General features: G+C 43.2%; 1 protein-coding gene and 1 long non-coding RNA gene across 11 annotated transcripts in view; one reads left to right on the top strand and one right to left on the bottom strand.

The window, feature by feature from the left end:
* The window catches only part of STARD13 (StAR related lipid transfer domain containing 13), a 375,008-nt gene that overhangs the window by 270,029 nt on the left and 83,481 nt on the right, over window positions 1-21,498 (top strand). The window contains exon 1 of one of the 6 annotated variants that reach the window (XM_037012377.2): window positions 10,126-10,269. The exons of 3 other annotated variants lie outside the window; for them this stretch is intronic. The gene's annotated coding sequence lies outside the window, so the exon portion shown is untranslated. Of the gene's footprint in view, window positions 1-10,125; window positions 10,303-21,498 lie in introns of those variants that run through there. 2 more of the 6 variants (XM_037012371.2, XM_073229156.1) reach the window with 2 other exon arrangements.
* LOC118971339 (uncharacterized) lies at window positions 3,642-16,974 on the bottom strand. 5 transcript variants are annotated; one of them, XR_012128000.1, is made up of 4 exons: window positions 15,879-16,974; window positions 14,571-14,844; window positions 6,156-6,450; window positions 3,642-4,034 (listed from the first exon to the last, which is right to left on the bottom strand). It is a non-coding gene; the product is annotated as an uncharacterized lncRNA (long non-coding RNA). The 5 variants fall into 5 exon arrangements; XR_005059745.2 differs by lacking the exons at window positions 14,571-14,844; window positions 15,879-16,974 and adding an exon at window positions 12,675-13,157; XR_012128004.1 differs by lacking the exons at window positions 14,571-14,844; window positions 15,879-16,974 and adding an exon at window positions 12,776-13,157 and having other exon boundaries at window positions 6,156-6,415.

The raw sequence follows: 21,498 nt of genomic DNA, 5'->3' as shown, positions 1-21,498 counted from the left end.
GGTGACAGCCCCATCACCCAGCACAGCCACGAGTGAGGAAGCCCCGGTGGGCAGGTTCTCCTTGGCTTGGACGGCTCTGTGGCCTCCTGCCCCTCTCAAATATCATCGTGCCCTCACAGCAGCCACACTGGCTTCTTGCCCAGAAAATAAACGGCCCCTTTCTCCCCACTGCTCAGCCTGACAACTGGCATATTTTGCAGGAAAAGGCTGGATAGAGAATGTTTTAAAGAGGCCAAGCAACGGAAGCAAGAGGTAGGGGACTGAAGTCATGTGGGTGGGGATGTGTCCAGTCCCCCCCACCCCACTTCCCAAGTGGTATGTCACCACTCAGTTTGCTCATGTCACCAAAAACAACGAGCTGGGGAGATGGGACGTGTCTTTGCCAGCCATAGTCTTCACCCAGAGAAGCTGTCTGGTCCATCTCTGTGCTTGAGATGGCCTGCGCTCAAATACTGTAGGGAAATGATTCTGTGTCTTCCTTTGAAGACACCTAGAAAGCAAGATTTCTCTATTTCCTAGTCTTTCATCCCCATAGATCTCCCATCATGTCTAACCTATGAAGCAGCCACATCTCCCATGTCCGACAATGTGATGGTCAAAAGAACAGTATCGTGAGGTTCGGTATAAAAAAAAAAATCTTGATATATTACAGAGTGAGTGCTTAGAGGTCACCTAGAGAACACCATGTGGACGGTTGGCTAAGGGTTAGAATAGAAGGTGAACCATTACTGGTTGGGCTTTGTTTTGTCTTGCAGAAGTAAAACCAGAATTAGTCTTGTGGGGTTCAGATGGGCTAGGAAGAAAGAAGCTGGGCTTCAAGCATGGGAACACTAGCCTAGAAATATGTCTGCTGAATGAAACACATGGTCTTTTTAAAGAAGAGTTGAGTGAAAGCAACATCCCACCCATCAGAGGCCAGCCTGGCCCAGTTCTTTCCAGAATACAACTGAATTCCCTGACACACTCACCTCTGGGAAATACTTTTCCTTGTTCTCTAAACATATTCCTTCCCAAGAAGCAATGGTGTATGTGTCTCAAGGGGAAAAACTACAGTTAGAATCTAATGCTTCCAAAGGATTTAAGTGAGGTTTAGTTTCTCTGGAAACTAGGCTCTTGCTGGTTGTCATACACATTTTTCGTTATGACGTTAGTAGTGCCTGAATCTCCTGGCAATAAAGGCCGCCTTGAAGCTCAAAATATAGTCGATATTTTAAGGCACATCCTAGTTGTTTGATGAACTCATGCAGTACACAGCACTGGGAATGTTTTCTCTTCTCCCATCACGAGAGGTGTGTGTGTGTGTGTGTGTGTATGAGGTGATGGAAAAGACAATCTGGGATTTATTAAAAGCTAAGGTTTTTCATAAGTTCTGAAGTCACTGGAGGTTGGAGCTAGCTGGGGGCAGTCGCCACTTGGAGCTCATGTTCCTATGTCAGATTATGGGAGCACTGCAGTAAAGCAGCTAATCTTTTGCAGCCAGTACTGTTTGCCTGTGCTGATAAGTGTGATTAACAACTTTAAAAGTCTAATACATTAGCAAATGCCTTATAGCTGCCAGGAATGCTCATGGCCACCCGCGCTTCACAGCAAAATGAAAAACAAGTTCAGGAGCCTAGGATTCCTGAACCTTCTAGATAAGTGTGCCTCTAAGTTTGGTTTTGAAGTTGGTTTCAGTGAAGCCATGGAGAGCTCTTGTGAGAAGGCCGTCAGATATGAACCAAAAAAATGCACAACGTGCTCTTGCATTGAGAGGTTGTAAAGAGATGATGTCCATTATGGTTTCAGAATCTACTTCAGATCTGCTTTTTTCCTGAAATTTCAGAGTGAACTTTAAAAGAGATACCAGATTTTTTTAGAAGTTTGCATCATCCAATATTTGAGAGTAACTCTGAGTAAAAGTCAAAGCTCTGGGCTTCATACACATTGGATGAGACAATGAGTGGTGACATCATCTTCAAAACAGTGGGAGAAATTCAGTTTAGCAAGTGATCAGCGTGGGTTGACCAGGCTTTGTTCTTGGAAAAGGCAGCTTCTTTGTTGATGTCTATTAGCATCATAATTAAAGCGACCTCTGTGCTGAGTGTTATACAAAGGAGTTGTGCATTTCTCTGCCCAGAATTAAAGACAACACTGTTGAAAATTTCAGCCAGTTTTAGAGTTGATGATCAAGGTTTACAGATCAAGCGCTGGTAGGTAGTAGTGGTGGAAGGGAAATAGAAGCCTAAAATAGTGTTGACAGTTCTGAGGAGTAGAATGCCAGCTTCCAGGAGGCAAATCTATTCTTCTAGAATTGTCAGGAGCACGGTGTGTGGAATTGGCATCTCCCCAACAGGTAGTTTACCCTTTCTCACTGCTGTTGACTTTCTCTGGTCTGTAGCTGCCGAATGCCAGGACCTCACATACCTTCCCTCCCACGAGAGAGCCAGACAGGTTCCATTGCCTGGTCACACAAACCCCAGCCAGCTGTCCAGAGCATCTGATGTGCAGGGAAGATGTGGATATGATGGAGATGCTTTTTTCTTTGTTTCCATCGCTTATAACCTTCTGAGCCTGTTCTGAACACATTTCTTCTACCACAAGATTTTGTTTTTTCTGTTTTTAATACAGCTTCCCAATGCAGGGTTGCCTTTTTGCTGACAAGACCTTTACCCTAATTTCTCTCTCTCTCTCTCTCTCTCTCTCTCTCTCTCTCTCTCTCTCTCTCTCTCTCTCTCTCTCCCTCTCTCTCTCTCTCTCTCCCTCTCTCTCTCTCTCTCTCTTTCTCTCTCGGTTATAGAAGCTAGAAGTTTATAACTTTTGGAATTTTACAAATACTGAAATAGAAATCCTCTATGTACAGTGGAACATCCACATAGGTAAGGCAGTGCTGACATTTTCAAACTGTACCCAATGTGGAATTAAGTTCTTACCGTTTACATTCCACGTACAGCTGTCATTGCTTCTCTGGCTCCGTTTCAGACCCTCACGCTGTAGATGTGCTGTCAGATTTCTCTTAGGGAATCTTTTTGGATAAAGAAGCTTATAAACTCAGGGTTGATGACCCAAAGAGCTGAGCCAATCACCTTGATTTGCTTCTAAAGAAGAATTTGACAGAGAAAGGAGGTAGGTTGCCTTAATGTAAAAACAACAGCTTCACAAAACTCTGCATTTGCAACACTTACAGCAAAGTGAACATCTGTAATTTTATAACGAAAGGTAACATTTTTCTCCAGAAAAAGGAAGGCGATTAATCAAGGTAGGAGCTGTGTGATTAACTGCTAGTCCTGTTCAGGACTGAATGTTGCATGCTAGGAAAGGGATTTGTGCAGTTTGCTTGTAGAGCACCCTATAAGCGTGGGTTCAGATTTCAACATTACCTTGGGTGTCTGCTCCTGAGATTGCAGTGGAGGCTTGCATAGTGTCCTGAGACCCTGAAAACTACTCATTGCAAGTTGAGGCTGGGCTCCCTGGTGCTGGGAGCGCGGGAAGTCGCAGCCCTCGTTCTGCGCGTCTGCCGCCTGCCCTTCCCAGTCTGCGGGAGCCCCACACACTAGCACCTGTGGCCTCGTGCTGACGCTTAGAATGCACGTGTGCCCACGCGCCTCAGCATCCCGTCTGACACGCTCCCGTTTCCACCGCCATAAAGCAGAGCGACGCCGCAGTAGAAGGTGATATTTATTTTCTGCTTAAAATAAGGAAGAAAAGAGGCAGGCATATTCCAGACACCTGTGTGCAGGCTAAAGGGACAGTCTGTTCTCTGCAGCTAGTAGAGGCATTGAATTCTACTCAGTTTTTTCATTCACTCGTTCATCTGTCTGGTCTACTGTGTTGCCCAGGATGTTAAAGTACTGGAGAGGAACAGAAGGGACAGATCTCTCGGCCTCAGGGGGACGGGGGGGGCACCCAGGAAGGCACAGGGGTGTTTGTGGCTCTATTTTGGAGCTACTTCATTGGTCTGGCTTCCCTGGTACAAGGTTTTTCATCAGATAGTCACTTGGGTTCCACTGGATTAAGCTGGTAGCTTTCTTATTTGTTCATCTGAAGATCTCTAGGACCTGTAAGTGAACAAGATAAGTCTTTGAATAATGCATGTAATTAGACTTTATATGAAAAGAACTATCTAATGGGTCTGAAACATGGATAGATATGTACATATATGTATAGATATGTGTAAAAAGGTGTGTGTGTGTGTGTGTGTGTGTGTATAAACTTGGAAGATAGACACTAAACTGTTAATAGAATTACCTCTAGGGGGACAAGTAGAATTAGGGGTTGGGAACAAAAATGGACTTCTGTTAGAATTTTTACCATGAGCAATATTTGGTGTAATTAAAATACATTTTTTAAATATTTTAAAGGTTATTCTTAGTAGTTATTAAAAAGTGCTCGATGTTTCTGGACTTCACCTTGTGAAGATAACAAAACAATTTATTAAAAATGAGTGAATCCCACAGGAGAGGAACTTTATTTTCATATTTATAATTATATTTATCACAAAATGCAAATAATGTCTTTAGGGGTGTGTAGAAAAATATGTTTCTAATTCCTTTTTGCCAAGAATTCGGCAAGTTTCTGAGAATCCAATAACTAAACCTGATGTGACCGAAAGAAACTCTTTGTCCTTGGGCTCTGTGGTCAAAAGCAAACTTTGGAACTTTTGCTGATCTTCTTAAATGTCCTGTGGGCTCTATGCCCCCTACTGTGTTGTGGGTTTTTTTCTGTATCATTAATATACAGTTACATGAGCAACATTATGGTTACTAGACACCCCTCATTAGCAAGTCCCCACCACAAATCCCATTACAGTCACTGTCCGTCACCCACACTGTCTTTATTAGCAAACTAAAATAGTCCTATTAACCATGCATAACTTTTAGGTTCTTTTTGCTAATAATGGCAGTCAAAGGAGAAAGTGTGAAGCAAAAGCAGGTCAGCTACTCTCCCCAAAACCTCACAACCAAGTCGTTTTGATAACCAAATGTAGGTCCAAGTTCTGTCAAATGTATAGACATTCATTAACAAGCAAACACATAGCCCCACACATGAATCGATTCACGTAACCTGTGTGGAGGCCCGAAGAAGTCCCAGCTCTTTGCTTTCTCTTTAGGTGCTTCCACCACAGCCTTACATAAAAAAGTCAGGAGAGTACTACACTGATGGACAGTGACTGCAATGGGGTATGTGGTGGGGACTTGATGATGGGGGGAATCTAGCAACCACAATATTGCTCATGTGATTGTATATTAATGATACCAAAAAAAAAAATTAGGTGAGGCTTGAGTCAAACACCCAGATTCCAGATTTAATAATCCTCATAGCCACACCAGGCAAACAGACCCCTCAAGAAATGGCTAAGTGAACTAAAATAATTGATGTGAATTAAAATGCTAAAAAACATTGGTCATGCACGACCCTTACATTCTTTTTCATAGAAAATGGCTGCTGAAGAAGTTTTGAAGCAGAAGAGGGTCAACTGCTCTCTTCAAAATCTTACAACCAAGTCCTACTGATAACACATCTAGGAACATTTAGGAATTTAGACTGGGAATTATCACCAGAGATACGTGTAAAGTCCTTACTAGATGTTTACACTGTAGCACTTTGAACCCATCAGATTTCCTGAATTCTACCAAACACACTTATTAACAGTGATGATTTTCACCAGTTGAAACCCATTTCTGTCACTTGGAGTGCTCACTGGCGACTTGATGGACAGATGGTGCCAGTAAGGCCTTTGTCAGCAGATTCTTAAATACTGGCTCGCTCTACAATACCAGCTAGACTGTCTTAGGCTTTGAATGCTTCGTTCGATGCTAGCAGCACCCGGATTATAGCTCAGCCTAAGGAACACATGCATAACACTGCACCATGCATTCTCAAGGGTTTTAAAGTAAATTACAGGGGAATGCAGCAGTTAGCTCTTCTTGAAGAGAATTCTATTTTTCGAACTGCGATTAATCAGATTCAACTCTTTCCATGTAGCTGTGATCACCTAAACTTTAAGATTCTATCTATGGAATAATAAAATGTATTGAATGTTTATGCCAGGCCCTCTTCACAGCATTTTACATTGATTAACCCACTGACTACTCCCAACAATCCCAAGATGGTACTGTTAGTATCCATTTAACAATGAGAGATCTCAAGGAATTCATTCAAGTTCATGCAGCTGGTACCTGCCAGAGTCAAGATGAGAAGCCAGACATTTGGGACATGAAGTGCCGTGTCTTTGCGGTACTTGAGAGAGAACGTGCCCCTCTCCGTGAAGCCATGCTGCCCTCACCCACTGTGAAATATCGCTCTTAATTTGCTCTTGCACAGATTCTGTGTACCAAGCAATTGCCTACACACTGTTGCATAGGAGCATTTCTTCCCTTGATGAGTGTCCTCCTCTGTGGAGTCCTCATTTCTGCAGCGTATTCTCCTCTCTGCAGAGCTGATGAGGAACATTTAATAGTCAGGCCTGTCTCTCTGCAAAAAAAAAGAAAACAAAATCCCCAAGGAGCTGTACCCATGCCTCCAGGATACCCCCTATGGTGCCCTTTCAAGCAATGTATGGCTGCTGTAGACCCCCAGGGTCTGCTATTGAAGTTCCAAAGCCCTTCTATAAGGCTGGACTTCACTTCTTGTTTGTGGTTACTGAAGATGTCCCGTAACTAAGGAGAAAGGGACTGATGATTGGAACATCAGTCCCTGGCTAACGGATCACAAGACTGAGGTCCAGCAGGTCAGTCCCCATTACGGCTGTGCTTGGCTTGTGAACAGGCACTACACTTACACCTGGGCATGGCTGTTGCTTGTGATGCTTACCTGATTTCTCTTGCCCAGAATTTGATAAAAATAGGGCACTTCAGATGCACTTTAGTTCCATGGATTGTGTTCCTTTTCAAGTACTGACTTTCCCAGGCACATAGGTATTGTGACCATGTGAACATGTTTCATTTGGACATGAAAGTGAGCAGGGCTGGGTCAGGTCAGTTTGGGGCACCTTTAAGTTGGTGCTTGTGGGCAAAGCCTCCACATATATTTGCGTAGGCGTAATCTGCACAACTTTTGATTGGCCTTATTCTGGGGAAGACAGGTGTCAATCTGGATGAGAATCCAGATCCTGGGGTTCCCCACCCAGTGCTTATTCCACTCCCCAGTTATTTCCTTCCTTTGCTGTGAATTTACTCCCTGCCTATGTCTTCTCTTCTGTATACACTCCTTAACCACTGGCAACCTGCTGTCTGTTACCAATACTCAACAAGTGTAGCTGCACATATTTTAAATGGCTGCATAGTATTTCATAATATGACTGTAGCATAATTGTAAGTTCCCTTTTGATGGACATTTAGGTCGTTTTCTATCTTTTGCAACTATAAACAATGTAAAATTACAAAATAGTGCTGAAATAAAAATGTGCATATGTTTGTACATCTATCTGCAGATATCTTCAGCAAGGTCCTCAAGGTGGGGTCTTCTTGGACTCATCTTCCCTGACCCCTGTTACACCTGTACAGTTGCCTCTTGTACCCTTCCTTTATTTACCCTCATCCTTCAAGTTTAAGCCTTTGTGACCTCTTATTAAAATTATTGTAGTAGCCTCCTAAGTGGGCCAGTACTATCTCCTTTATAATCCATGGTAAACGTGGTTTCCAGACTTTACTGCTCAGATTATGTCACACGTGGGCTCAGAAACTTCCAAGGGTTCTCATTTGCCGACTGAACTCAGCAACACCTCCCCACCCCGCTGCCAGCATTCCAGGCCATGCCGCGGGTGCTTCCGCCTGTCTCATCCTCTGTGACTCTCTGGCGTGCTCCCCAAGCTTCAGCAGAACTAGATGCGCTGCTGTTGCTCAGCTTGCCCGGTCTCTGGTCTCCCTCTGTGCCTGGAACCCCTTCTCTCCTCTGTGGGTGTCCTTCTCTTCCAGGTGCCCTTCCTCATCTCTGTCTTTGCGAATCCCTCCCAAACGTGAATGCTACCTCCCTAGTCACGCTGTGTGGATTCACCCATTCCCATTTCCCAAACCAGATTGACTTCCCCTTGAGCCCCAGGTGTGCTCTCCTGCTCCTGCTGGCCTCCGATGCTGTTACCGACTGCAGTCATCGGTGCCATGGTAAGGCGGTGGCTGGAGAGCTGGGAGGCCGCCTCCTCTGTGGTGTCTGGCAGAATGCCTTGCACAGTACAGCAGTCAGAAAGCTTCTCTTAGATTAGAGCTTTGCAGTTGGTAAATTCTCTTACTCATATTGGTATAATCCTCCAGCTCAGGGGAAAGAGGCCACACACCTGGGATCTTTATGGAACTGGGTGAGCTTTCCAACTTAGTCAGGACCACAGAAATGCACTGGTAATGGGGCGGCCCACAGGTTAGGCACAGGGACCCATCTCATCTGCCTTCCCTTCACCTCGGGTCCACAGCTGCCCCGGACACATGGAACAGGGGTCCCACTAGATTTGGAAAGCTGACTTCTTGGCAAGCAAGGACTCCCCATTTAGGAAGAATTTACCCCAACAATCCATGTACTTTCATTACAGGATGTTTACAGACGATCTGGTCCTTGACTCACCCTCATTGTCAGCAGGATGGCTTCTCAAGGAAGGAAGTAGGGACTGCGGGAGTCGGGGGGGTGTAGACAGCTGCGCCAGATCAGGGTCCCTGAACAAAATCCCCTTTCTCTCCAGTGACCCAGAAAGCCTCTGTCCCTCCTAATGCCAACCTCACATTTGGGGAGACTGCCGGGACACACATTCTTAACCTTGAAGTACCTGGTCTTCCAGTGTGAAGCTCAGGCTTCTCACAGTCGTCTATACTCCCTCCCTGAGAGTGCGGAATTCTCATCTAGCTCAGTTTCTCCCTACTCATTTATTCAACGACCTCTGATGTGTTTGTCCCTCCCCTTAGGGGCTCCACAACCTACAGCAGGTGACAGTTCCAGGCCTGTGTGAGAATGTGGAAGGGGAACCGAGGTTTCCAACTTTTACCCCTCAACCGCTCTCTGACCTGTGCTTACCGCACATTCCCACTTAGAATTCCGATATCCACAATGTGAGTGATCACTACCGTCAGCACGCACTTCATACCCTGCACATTATTCCCACAATCCTTTTATTATTAGCGCTCTTTATCACAGGCTGTGGCATTTAGGTTGGTACCATCCTTTGCCAGATTAAATATTCATACTTAGGCATATTCTCTCTATTGTTGAACAATACAAACTGAAAAATAACGAAGTGTTTTATCATGTTCATTTAATCCTGCCATCACCTGCGAGGTCCCCAGAGCCTACTCGGCGCCTTTCATGTTCTAAGACACTGTCCAAGAAGCAAAGCTGAGACTTGAATCCAGACCTTGTGACCCTGGATCCCAGTATAGTCTTCAAATCCTTAGCCATATCTCTCACATGTGCTACTTGCTCTAAATGGCAGCCCCTCGCCTGGTAAGGTTTGGTCGCTGTTGACTGTGCAGTACCTGGAAGCCTAGAAACGCATCCTTTGTCCCACTGATTCACAGGGCAGCCCCGCGTGGCACGTTCACCTGTTAGAGCAAGCTTTTCTCATCTGGAACCTGAAATGCATGTCATGCATTCTCTCGATTCACCAGTTTATCTGAAGTATAAAGTCTAGCAAATCCTGTCCTTTGTGTAACGTCCTCTGGATATGCATGACACCTTGTTTTAGGATAGACACGATTTGTAACATACTACTTTGGCATTTTCTCCTTGGAACCGTTTGTTGTAAAATGTTAAAAATTTTTTCGATGAATGTGCATGTGTGTGAGTGCACATGTGTGTGAGTTTCAGTCCTGGGCATCTTCTTTGGAGTCTCATTAGGCATGGAAAAATGTGAACCTGGTTTAAAACTCTTCCTCCCATCCTGTGAAGCTTCCGTCTAACTTAAAATGGGATTTGTTCTATAACATACATGCTTGGCGCTGGTGTGGGGGGGCCCTAGGAGAGGATCGCCCCTCTTGGTTTATGAAAGACTGGCAGCTTTTTCCTCTACTATGTGCCGTAACTGCAGAGCCAGATTTAAAAGAGAGGATTTGTAGGAAATCCAGCTGTGAGTTTTCGTTTTTTTCCTCTTAGAGCCGGAGGCGGGGCCACGGCCAACCTCAGAGCAGGCACACCATTGATCAGGCTAGAATGATGTGGAACAGTCTCACAGACAACAGCTAAGCACAGAGGAAATATTAGCTGGCAGAGATAACGAAGAGGAAATGCTCTGTGACGGATGCACCATCTGTCAGTTTCAGCAGCAATTTTCAAGAAAGCAGAAAATGAAATGAAGAGCGTGGTTTTGTTTCAAAGGTACAGCTCAGCCTAAGGACATTTTTAAACACAGTAAGTTGCTATTGCATAGAAAAGGAGGTTCTGGTGGTGGTCTAAACAGCAGAGAACTTCCTGTTTGCTCTGAGTTTGGTTATCAATATATAAGGTTTTCTTTGTGGTGTATTTGATATTTCGAAGGACATTCTTTTAAAAGAACTTGAAGGCGTGCCTCTCATTCTGATTATTCACTTCAAAAATATTTGAAAGTTACAGTAAGATTTATTTTACTTTTATTTAACCTTGGAGAATTGCTTTTGTCTCAGACTATAGATATTGATAGAGGACTTTCTTATTTTTTTGAACCATGGGCACAATTATTTGTATCTTTCCTCAAAGTCAATTTAGTGAGAAAGTGCCCATCTCTCAGATTTTAGAGACTGGCGGAAAGTGCTGTCTATTGCATGTTTGATTCCATGGCATTGGTTATATGCATATCCATGAATATGACCTAGACTTCTGCATGTCTTCCAGATAATGTTACTGGGTTGCCATAGTTTTTAAAGGAAACTGCTTCTGGGTCTTCTTTTTAATCTATTTTTCTCCAAAAGCCTTTAACCCTTTTCCAGAGCATAAGCTACCATATAAAATGATCCTGCTATTTATGTTTAATACATTTTCAAATGTATTCGTTTTAAAGCAAAGTTGGACTTAGGCTGTATGATGCCGTATGTTACATCTAAGTGGTTTGCATTTGATGTCGCATGTTGAATGTTTTATGAGACCCGGATTTGTCTAATTCCAAAGTGATCTCAGGCAGTAATTTGGGATGATCAGCTTATATAGTAATGCCAAAAAGTTTTCAGGGGGACCACAGGAGCCCCTCTGTCGGAAAAAAGCAATTCTCTTGCAATTTACACAAGGCAAAAAGGGACTTATTTTGGCCTCGGCATCAGTTGTCTAGGCCAACCCAGAAGTGGAAGCACTGGCTGTAAACTCGCAAAAGCAGAAACCGCTCAGAGTTATGGCCCAATATGGATGTCAGAACTTTGTAGCATGTGTGGGAAAATGGCCGCAGTCCAACGTCTGGAATCATTTATCTTCTGGTAAGGCCTGGAAGACAACTGTTTTATGCATTTTACAGAAATCCTTGCTGATTGATTGCATTTACATAGAACGAGTGCAGTGGCTGATGGTGGGGACAACTGCAGGGTTGGGGGGAGAAGTATTGATCTATTTCTGCTTTTTCCGGCACCCCGGTCTCATTAGTGCCCTTGGCACCTTTGAATGAGATTGTTCAAAGTATGGTTTCTATGGGGCCCTGTTCACACGTTTCATAATAAATGCCACATTGATGTCTTTTCTTATTGGGGGAGTCATAACTGAAAGTTGAAGGTTTCGTCTTACTGTTTTTTCAGTAGCTGAACCTGTTTCCCATAGTCTAGATTTGAAGAATGAGAAGAAGAAAATCTCAGTAGACAGAGTTCCCTGGGGACCCGGGGCAGCTTCTGCAGGCGTTTAGAGATGTGCACAGGGTATTGTCTGTGGAGTCCTGGAACATACTGGGCTTGGTGTATCTGCTTGTCTGTGTGGAGGATATCAGCTGTGCTGTGTGAGCTGACTCACATGTGCTGACATATGCTGACATGGGACAGGCTAGCACCCAGACTTGGGTTTCTAATATGTGAAAGAATATTTGCCAGTTTCTGACAGTACCCACGTCAGACCTCATGAAGACATCTTGAATTATCACAAGGACCGAAGTAATAGTCCAAAACCTTGGATTTCAGCCACTGCCCTTATGCTGCCTAACTTGGTGACCTTGAGGAACATAACTAATCTTTTAATCAGTCTATTTTGGTCTTTAAAATGTCTCATAGAAACATTTCACATGTCAGTACAAAATTTATAATGTGTCCATTAGCTTTTTGTATGTATGTCATTTATGAAATCACCTCCATTTCCTTAGACATAACTCCACCACACTGGAAAAGATGAACAGCTCCAGGTCACCAAAAGCAAATTTCCTTATCTTATATGGTAATGCTTTTGTTAGCAGAAGCCAACTCAAAGGTACCTGCGCTGGTCTTTTTCTCTCTGTGGATTAATTATCCTTTGATTTTTCTCATCACAGTTCCTAGCATTACAAAAATACTAGTCATTTCTTCAAACAGGTTGAAGCTTTAGAAGCTGAGATAAAACTGGTGCAATATTCCTTTTGTTTAGTATAGCTGAATATATACAAGGTTTTAAAGTCCTAATGTAAGGAAAACAGCACAAATTAAAATACATCTTACATTTGATGTATATGCATATATCATATTTAAATAAAGATGTGCTTATTTATGTGCTTATCTTCATATAAGATATATATATATAGAGAGAGAATCTTTCCAAAATATTCCAATAAAAGCAACAGTATATAAAATATTAAAAGTAATAGGCACCTTTAGTGTGTCTTCATTTTAATCCATTTCATCTTAAGTGAAAAATATCATAGCAGATTAATATCATGCAAAGGACACCAGAAGTCAGAAGTCAGACTTGCCTGTCTCAGCTGCCATTACCACCGTGTTCCACACAAAACCTTCCCTGTGGGCACCATTCACTGAAGTGTGAGGCATGGGCTGCCCTGGGAGCCACCCCACTTAGCTCTGAGACCTTGGACAAGTCCCTTGACCCCACTGACTCATAGGTCCTCTGATGCAACTTGGGAATAAGAATGTACACCATATCACACAAGTTTGTTGAGAGGGTCAAATGACGTGAGAGTACACATCACAATGTTTGAGCACTGTAAGGTCACTAACTGCTTCCTGGAATATTCCTTTCTTAGTAAATCCTGCCCATCCTTCAGAAGGTCCTCTTAACACTTTCCTGAGCTCCTCAAAGGTGTGCCCTCTCCCTCTTCTGAACCCCTCGTCTAACACGTGAGTAAGTGGCTTCTTGAGTCCTGGTCCCCTTACTATGAACTTCTAATAAAGCTCTTACCTGATTCTACTTCGTTCCTTATTAACATCTCTCTCTGCCTCTATCGGCTCCTCAAAGACAGGGAATGCGCCCTGTTTCTCAGCTTGCCTGGTGCTTACCATAGCTTCTCATTACTGGCCAGGGTTCAAGAACTGTTTGTTGAATGAACAAGTCAGTCTTTCCATAGCTTTCTGAAAATTTTATCTTGTTTGTGATATACTGTAGTCACACAACTTTTGGGACAGAATCCAGGTACCCATTTGTGTGTCAGAAATAATTGGACTATTACAGTAATAGCATATAGACCATATAAAAAAATAGAACGTGAGATTTTAACAACAGAAATTGCCAGTAAATAAACAGTTAACCTACTAGTCATATCTGAGTCCTCATTACACTTAGCTAACTAAAAATTTAAACTGTCAGTCAACTGTATCTCTGGAGAGAGTCTTGAACGATGTGTAGCTACATGTGTTTTAAAAATAAAATCTAGCCATTCTATTGAAAAGAAGTTTGGCAATATTTATCAAGACTTCTTAATCCAGTAATTTCCCTTCTAGGAAATTAGCCTAAGGAAATAGTAAAGAAAAAACAAAACTAAACAGACGTTTCTGAAGAAAGATGTTTAACATGACATTATTCATAAATAATATGAAAAATGGCAAATAAGTGACCAGCATTATTTTAATAATGAGAATAAAGTTATTAATAATCTAAAGGTTGCCTGATGGATTACATACTAATTGTATTCACCTACAGCCCACCTCTTTTTTTTTTTAATTGAAGTATTATTGATACACAGCTTAGAACCAAGGATATACTTGAAGTGATCAAGTTTAGCAACTTTTTACCAGGCATCTAATTTTACTACTATCCTTTTTCTAATTTAGAAAATGTTGGAATTAAGATAACCTTTGAGGCCAAAGTTTGAAAACTCCGAAGGAATAGTACTCTTGGCATCAGAAGAGGCCCCAAAGGCCTATCTCACCCATTTTCATTTAAAAAATCACTGAGAGACAGAAATCCAACTGGTTTAACTTTTCTCCTGAACTGAGGTTTAAAAACAGTTTAAAAAGGGAAAACTTGAGTCTCCTTGTTAAGTGGCTATGAAGAAAAGTATGTAAATTGTGGAAGCTTTTTATGATCCCTTATTTAATCCCTTTTTACATGGAACAACTGGCAGAGGTAAAACCATTTTATGGAAGTTATATCAGGACAAACTGCAGGAATACTGGAAGTCACCTCCGTTCATGTCAGGGTCACATGGACAGGTGACCACTGAGCTGGGTTAGAAGCGCCACTCTCTTGTGTTACAGTCTCACAGATAAACGGGTCAGGGGCCTCACCACGGAAACAGACCATCCGTCACCTACCTCTTTGTCCAAGAGGGGAGCTTTCTTTTTTCAGTTCTTAGAACAAGACTCAAAATGCATTCACACTCATAGCGCCGCCCCCTAAAGTTCTCAGCTTGCTGGTGGGCAGGAGTGTGCCCTTCCCGGTCTGTCCATCTGGCCTTGCAAATGGCAGAGGAGCATGTGCCCTCTTTGAAGAGCTTTCTAAAAGGTCCTGCTTGGTGAGCTGCAGAATATGTGAGGCAGGTCCCCCGCCTCAAAGAGTGCCCTGTTTTTATGGTGAAGGAATGCCAACCTAAAAAACAAACACAGACCCAGTAAGCAATAGACAAATCAACCTGTCACCAAATGGGCTGCAGCCAAACAGACGTGCAGTGTCAGGGCGTCAGGTGGGACAGAGGGAGCAGGGCGGGTGGAGTCCTTGGGGGGGAGCTTTCCCTTCAGGAAGCCTAAGTCTTCATCACCAGGAAGGCTTCCTGAGGTGGCCTTGTGCTCAGGGAAGCTGTCGAGGCCTGAGGAGAAACGTCTTCACGGGGCTGGCCTGGCAGCTTGCACCTTGCCTGGGGCTTCCACAAACAGAAATGGACAGCACACGGGCGAAGCAGATTGGCTGTGCAGCTGGAGCCGGGCCAGGCTGGTTATCTGAGCTACAAGTGAATGAGACAGCAAGCTGGGCTGGGAATCCTCCATCCCTGGTGGTCTTACAGGATGCCGAGGGAGGGCATGGGTGCCTTCCGCAAACCAGAGGGGAAGGAGGTCCAGATGGGTGTGCTGTTACCCTTCACCCTCTGCAGAGGGGCCTCACAGGGCCTGTTTATTCTGCACGTGGCTAAACAAAAGAGGACTCTGTCTGCACGTCTTGCTCCTGGGTCTCAAATTTAAACTCCCTCTAGTTCCTCAGTGAAGATTCTGCTATAAAGCTTCTTGGGATTATTGGTTCTCTGTTCCCCACAAGAAAACAATGATTTAGAACAATCTCTTGAAACCTATTGTTCTTTCCACATGTGCTTATTATCCTGCATACGAGCCCATTTGTCATGGGCCTGGCTAATGACTAGCTACGTACATTATGGGGACAGGCCTGGAGAGGAGAAACCAGCAAAAGCAAATGAGACTTGAATTAACCATAAATCACTCCCTGAAAAGTACCCTTATGTAACATGGAGGCTTCCTGACTACCTTACTTGATAAAACCACAAAAGAGTTAAACAACAATAGTTGGTGCTCAGTTGAAATAAGAGCAGTTTAATGTTAGCCAATGATCGCACCCCAAATTAAGCAACCTCTCTGTGCCAGGCATTATAGCACATAGAAATAAGATATCCATACCTTTAGAGTTTATCGTTAAAGTCTCCTATGGCATGTTGGTGTAAGCGACAATTTTACTTTTCTTGCCCGTTTCACTGACAGCCACTTATTTGGTGTTGGTCTGTTACTTCTGTTAAGGGCCTAATACTTGTCTCAAAGTCCACTGCTATAGTGACATCACGTATTTCATTTCAACAAACACCTGTTGATTATCTACCATGTGCAGGGAGCCATGAAAAGGAGGCACACCTTTAAGGTCGTGCTTAGTTCCCGTCTTGGGCACACATATGGACACAACTCAAGGGGGAGTAATTCTTACACCTACTAGCGACATAAAGCAGTGCACTATGGGGCACAGGTCTAAATCTCACTGGAAGAATGGGACAGCTTCATGAACGACATGGCATTCGGGCATGGGCTGGAAGCATCCATAGATTTAAGTAGAGGCGAGGTAGGAAATGGATATTCTACAACAAAGGGACGTATGTCTACAAACACAGGTTGTTTTAAAGTGCTGAATGTATTCCAGAATAAATGAGCGGTCCCCCCAGCATTACTAGACCTTAAGGTTATGGAGAGGGGGCTGCACTGAGAAATGGGGCTGGATCTCTGAAGGCTTTTAGATGTGACTTCATAAATCACACGTAGCTACTGACAGTTTATGAGGAGAGTAGTGATTTAGGATGACTGTTCTCATAGAAGGGTGGATGGAGAGGAAGCCGTTTACGGGTCCACTGCAGTAATCCATCTACCCACCTATCCATCCATCCATTCATTCAACAAATCCTGAGTATGGCTGCACACCGGGCCCGGTTTAGGCTTTGGAAGTACATCAGGGAGCCACGTGGGAAAACAGTTTCCTGCCCTCACGGAACTTAATGTCCTAGTAGTGAAGACAGGCTGAGCAACATGAAGAATGAATGCTTATTATAGTGATAACTGATAAAGAGAATGAATAAACCGGGGTAAGGTGGTATGATATGAGCAAAAGGGTTAAATGTAAGTTTTGTGAATTGGTGCCCAGGGAAGGCCTCGTGGAGAACTGACTTGAGGGAAGACTTGAAGGAAGGACAGTGAAAGGGGGTTCGTGGGGTCTGAAGCAAGGGTGTGTCCAACAGAGGAAACAGGAAAGGTGGGGGCTTTGCTTCAGGGTGAGCTGAGGGGCCACACAGTTGACTGATAACGAGGTGGTGTGGGGCAGGGGGAGGCAGAGAGAGACGAGCTCTTCCAGCCAAGGTATCCGTCTGAATCTGGTGGGTTTGGTTAATAAGTAGTAAGTCAAAGATGGTTTGGGGAGGGAGTTAGTTACCCTGATGACTGAGTTTGATGTATTTGGAGCTGAAGCAGGTTTTGCAGGGTGATGTTGCTGGTCACACCAAAGGAAGAGGTGAAGTTAGCTAAGGGGGAGTAAGTAGCATGGTGTTTGGGCTGGAAACTGGAAATCTGGGGCCAAGCTCTGGACCAGCTGCCAAGAGGACTAGGAAAAGGACCTGACTGGCTATGAACGTAAGGACTGCTGAGCGTTGTTTTTAGCTTCACTGTGGTTTCTCTTCTCAGCGAACATATATTAGCACGTACGGTGTGAGCAGATCTGAACATAGGAGGATGCTGACTGACAGAAGAAAGAGAATACTTGTAAATATGTGAAGTTTGTTCCTTTATTGGGAAGAATGAGATAGCATAAATATTTAACTTCTCACAACAAACCCTCTTGTGACACAAACAAGTTTCACTGGGATGATCTTAAGAGGTCTTTTTTTAAAAAGAACCTTTCTCTTTCCTTTTCTGTAGCCCTGACTTACGTAAAACCAAACAGCTGCATTCTTCAATAAGTGGCCCTGCCTAACTCTGTCTGTAGGAATGAGTTTACAACCAGCGTGCTTCTAGCTGCCTCTTGAAATGGGTTGTAGGGCTGCTGAAAATTCTAATCCCTTCAGCTCTTCGGCTGGCTGAGCAGGGCCTGGGGACCCCCAGGCTGCAGTGAACACCCGATGTGGGCCGTGCTGTAAAAAGGTTGGGAAGCGCACTTGGCCATGGTCCTACGACATGCCTGCTCTGTACTCTCGGTCCCTAGCCCAGTAGCTCCTCACTTGTTTGAGTGCATACTCCTGTCGGTAACAAGTTTGAGCAGTGCCCCCAGCATACCCATCTGTATTTTATAGGTTACATGCATGTTCCACTATCACTTTCTCAAGTCATAAAGGCTAAAGTTCATCAACAATTTCCTGTATCCCTATAGCAGATCCTCTTCCAGCTGTAAATTATCCCAACTGACATCTCACCTGATCAGTATATTTTCATTGCTCTTTCCTTGCAGATGTGATGTGGCAGTGCTGGGACATGGAAAGCTCAGCTTTGTCCCCTGCTATTTGACCACTCACACTCTTACTATCACCTTCTCCTGGTTTCTCTGCAGGAATCTTTCAAAGCTGCATTTTGTGAGGGTTCGTTTGGTTAAAAGTAGGCAACATATTCCATATACCCTGTCTGCTGCATATGCATCAACTGCGTTACAACATATGTCGTAGTACCTCAAAGGAGCATGTCCATGTGACCGTCATGCCAGCCCTCTGTCCTTACGATGCCCACCCTCCCCCAGAAACCGCCAGCAGGCATGGGACTTAAGCAAGGGCACCTTGTATTAAATCCTGATATTTGAGTACTGGCATATACTATAATATAATAATGTAATACAATAATATATAATGTAATACAATAATGTAACTACAATAATATAATAATGTAGTTAACAAACTGGCATAACAATTCATTTCTTAAAATATCTAAAACACTTAAATAAAGTATGTAAAATAAACACACATAGAAATTTCTAAAATAGTCATCTGCACCCCATTTTGAAGTCCATTACCCTTATGTCCTATAAATATCCATTCCCTCCCTCCTTAACCTCATAGTAAAAGCTCTTAGTTATTATGTGCTTCTTATCTGCCAGCTGCAATACAGTAAACATCTCATTTCATCCTCACAGCCACCCTTTGAGGCAGGATTATTATCTGCATTTTACAAATGAGAAAACTGAGGCTCAGAGAGATTCATTAACTTGTCCAATATGGCACTGCTTGCAAGAGACAGATTTGAAACGAGATCTTTTCCATCTCAATTACTGCCTTCCTTCTCTTAGGGTCTGGGGTCATTTCCATTCTTGTGTCTAAAGAATTCAATCCTAAACAATAATGAATTTTGAGTTCTCAAGACACTCTTTGCAAAAATACTGTTGTGGGCGCTACATGTTGATTCCAGCCTTTAACTGTAGGACCACCATGCCTGGTTTGTATCCATGCCACAGATCTGGTTGCTATGACATCCCTCGTGTTAAGAAAATGTTTGTCAGCTCCAGGTGTCTGGAATACCAGGCATGCTTACTGAGAACTGGGTGACTATGAATAATGATTGAGCAAGTTAAGGAGAAGCAAGCTGAGAGAAAAACATAGTCTCCACCGACTTCGACGAAGGAGGCCAGGGATTTACACACTGTATTTCTACTGCTACAAAGCTTCAGCTTTAGTCAGCTGGGCTGCAGAGGGTGGCTACCTCTGCAAAGATGGAATAGAAGGCCGCCACACTAGCCTCTCTTCCAGGAGGGAAACCAATACTGCGTTAGAATACATGAATGCTTTGAACTGGTAAAATTAAGTTGCCACAGTCAAAGTGGTGGCAGGATTAGGCATCTTAATTGTTGGTCCTTGATTTAAGTCGTCTCCTTAGTCAGAATCTATTCTCCTTGACCATGATTATATCCAGATAGTATTCTTTTCCTGTAAGCAGGGAAGAACAAAGGAAAATAAATAAAACACAGTTTACTAGAATCTCATAAAACTTCTTGCACAAGAAGTAAAGAAGCATGGGAAAATATGACTTCTTTTATAAAAACAAGTTTTTCCTTGAAGTCACTACAATATTGTAGTTAACAACATATTGGTATGTGTATATGTTTATACAAGAAGGGACTGTCTCATCAGAAAAATGTGACTCAAAGTCTGTATAGTAGCTATGGTCATTTTTTTAAATGACTAACAGCATTTATAATCTCCTTTTTCAAAAGGAGTCTAGCATTCATTTCTCATTAAAAGAAACAATCCACTAAACTTTCTCCAAAGAAACCCATATCTGGGAGTTCCCATCTTAATTCTGCAGTATTTTGAATTTGTCCTATATTCTGCCCCAAACTAACCAAGTATTACAGAATTGAAAAGTTTTCTATTAAAAAACACACAACTGATACCTAGTTTATATTAAGGCAATTTCATTTCATGCTAAATAAATAAATGTGATGTTTAAATGTAAATATATTTCCCAATCTGAAACAAATGCTGGTTGACCTATTTCATGTATTCTTAGCATAAAAGAACCGACATTTTCAAGATGCATAAACCAGGGTTTTTGTGTTGCTTTGTTTTAAGATTCAGTCAAAATCTTTTTTTAAGTGAGCAAGTTAGTCTCCTTAGTAAACTGATTTCACAGCAGATTATTTCCACAGTGATATAATAGCCAGCTCTCCATATTTAAATTAAGATATAGTTACAAAATCATTTAATACATCATTTTAAGGGAATATCTGTTTTTAAAAGTGAAGTATATTTATGGCTCAAAAGTCATCCAATTTTATTTATTTATTTATCCGATTATTAGGCCTGGGCTGCGTTCATTGCCCCATTCCTGTGGCTTTCTGCTGAGTTGAGTCTATTGACTGTATATCCAGATCAAAGCAAGAAGGGCCAGGAAGAGCATGTTTCTGAGCTCTGACTTCTGCAAGGCAAGAATTCTTTCTTTTTCCCTATCTATAAGTGAGAATAAGCTCTGACAATCTTTGAGGTCTCTGGGATAATTCTGGACCACTTATTAATAGTAAAAACAACATGAAAACCCCAGCTTAGAGGAACGTTATTGCTTCAGCTCTGAGAGGGAGAAAAGCATAATCCCACTGTACTTAGCTACCAGGGCCATTTGAAATTCTGACTGCCTTGATAATCACCATGGAGCCACGAGTACTTAGCTGGCAGGTTGCTAAATTTAATTAATAGCACAGATTGCAGGATAAGCCTCCCCATTTATTGCACAGATCTGTGTCCTTTCTCCTCCTGCCACCCCCATCAGGGTCGTCTCTGTGGTGTCCTTGTGTCCCTGCTGCAGGCTGTGTGCAGAGGCCGGCAGCAGCACAGGGCAGGCCGACTCTGGGCAGCACAGTGTCCTGGAAAGGTGGAAGGCTGCAGGCTGGGAGGATCTGGGTTTGAATCCTGCCAGTCACTGTTGTGTGTGTGTGTACCTTCCCACTGCTCAGCTCCAAGATGGCAATGATGTCTACCTCAAAGAGTCAGGAAGGTGTAAGGTCATGCAGCGAAAGCCTGGTGCTGTGCTTTATCTGGGGGTCTGTCCTATAAAAACACTATTATCATGCTGCCCTCACTGCTACCGCTTCTGGTGGCCTCTTCCAAGGCTCTCAGGCTTCGCTCTGCCAGGAACCTGGTGTTTCCACTCAGAACCTTCCACAAGGAGTCAAGTACTTAGAAAAACATGGCTGCATGGTTTAGCTTTTTCTCCCCTCATTCTCGTCAGAATTTGAGCGCTGCCATGAGGTGACTCCTGTTTCTGCTCCTCACATTCTCTGGGACAGTGGTGGCTT

Source organism: Manis javanica, chromosome 1, assembly GCF_040802235.1.
Source record: "Manis javanica isolate MJ-LG chromosome 1, MJ_LKY, whole genome shotgun sequence".
Lineage (NCBI taxonomy): Eukaryota > Metazoa > Chordata > Mammalia > Pholidota > Manidae > Manis > Manis javanica.
This window is presented reverse-complemented; position numbering and strand designations above follow the sequence as displayed.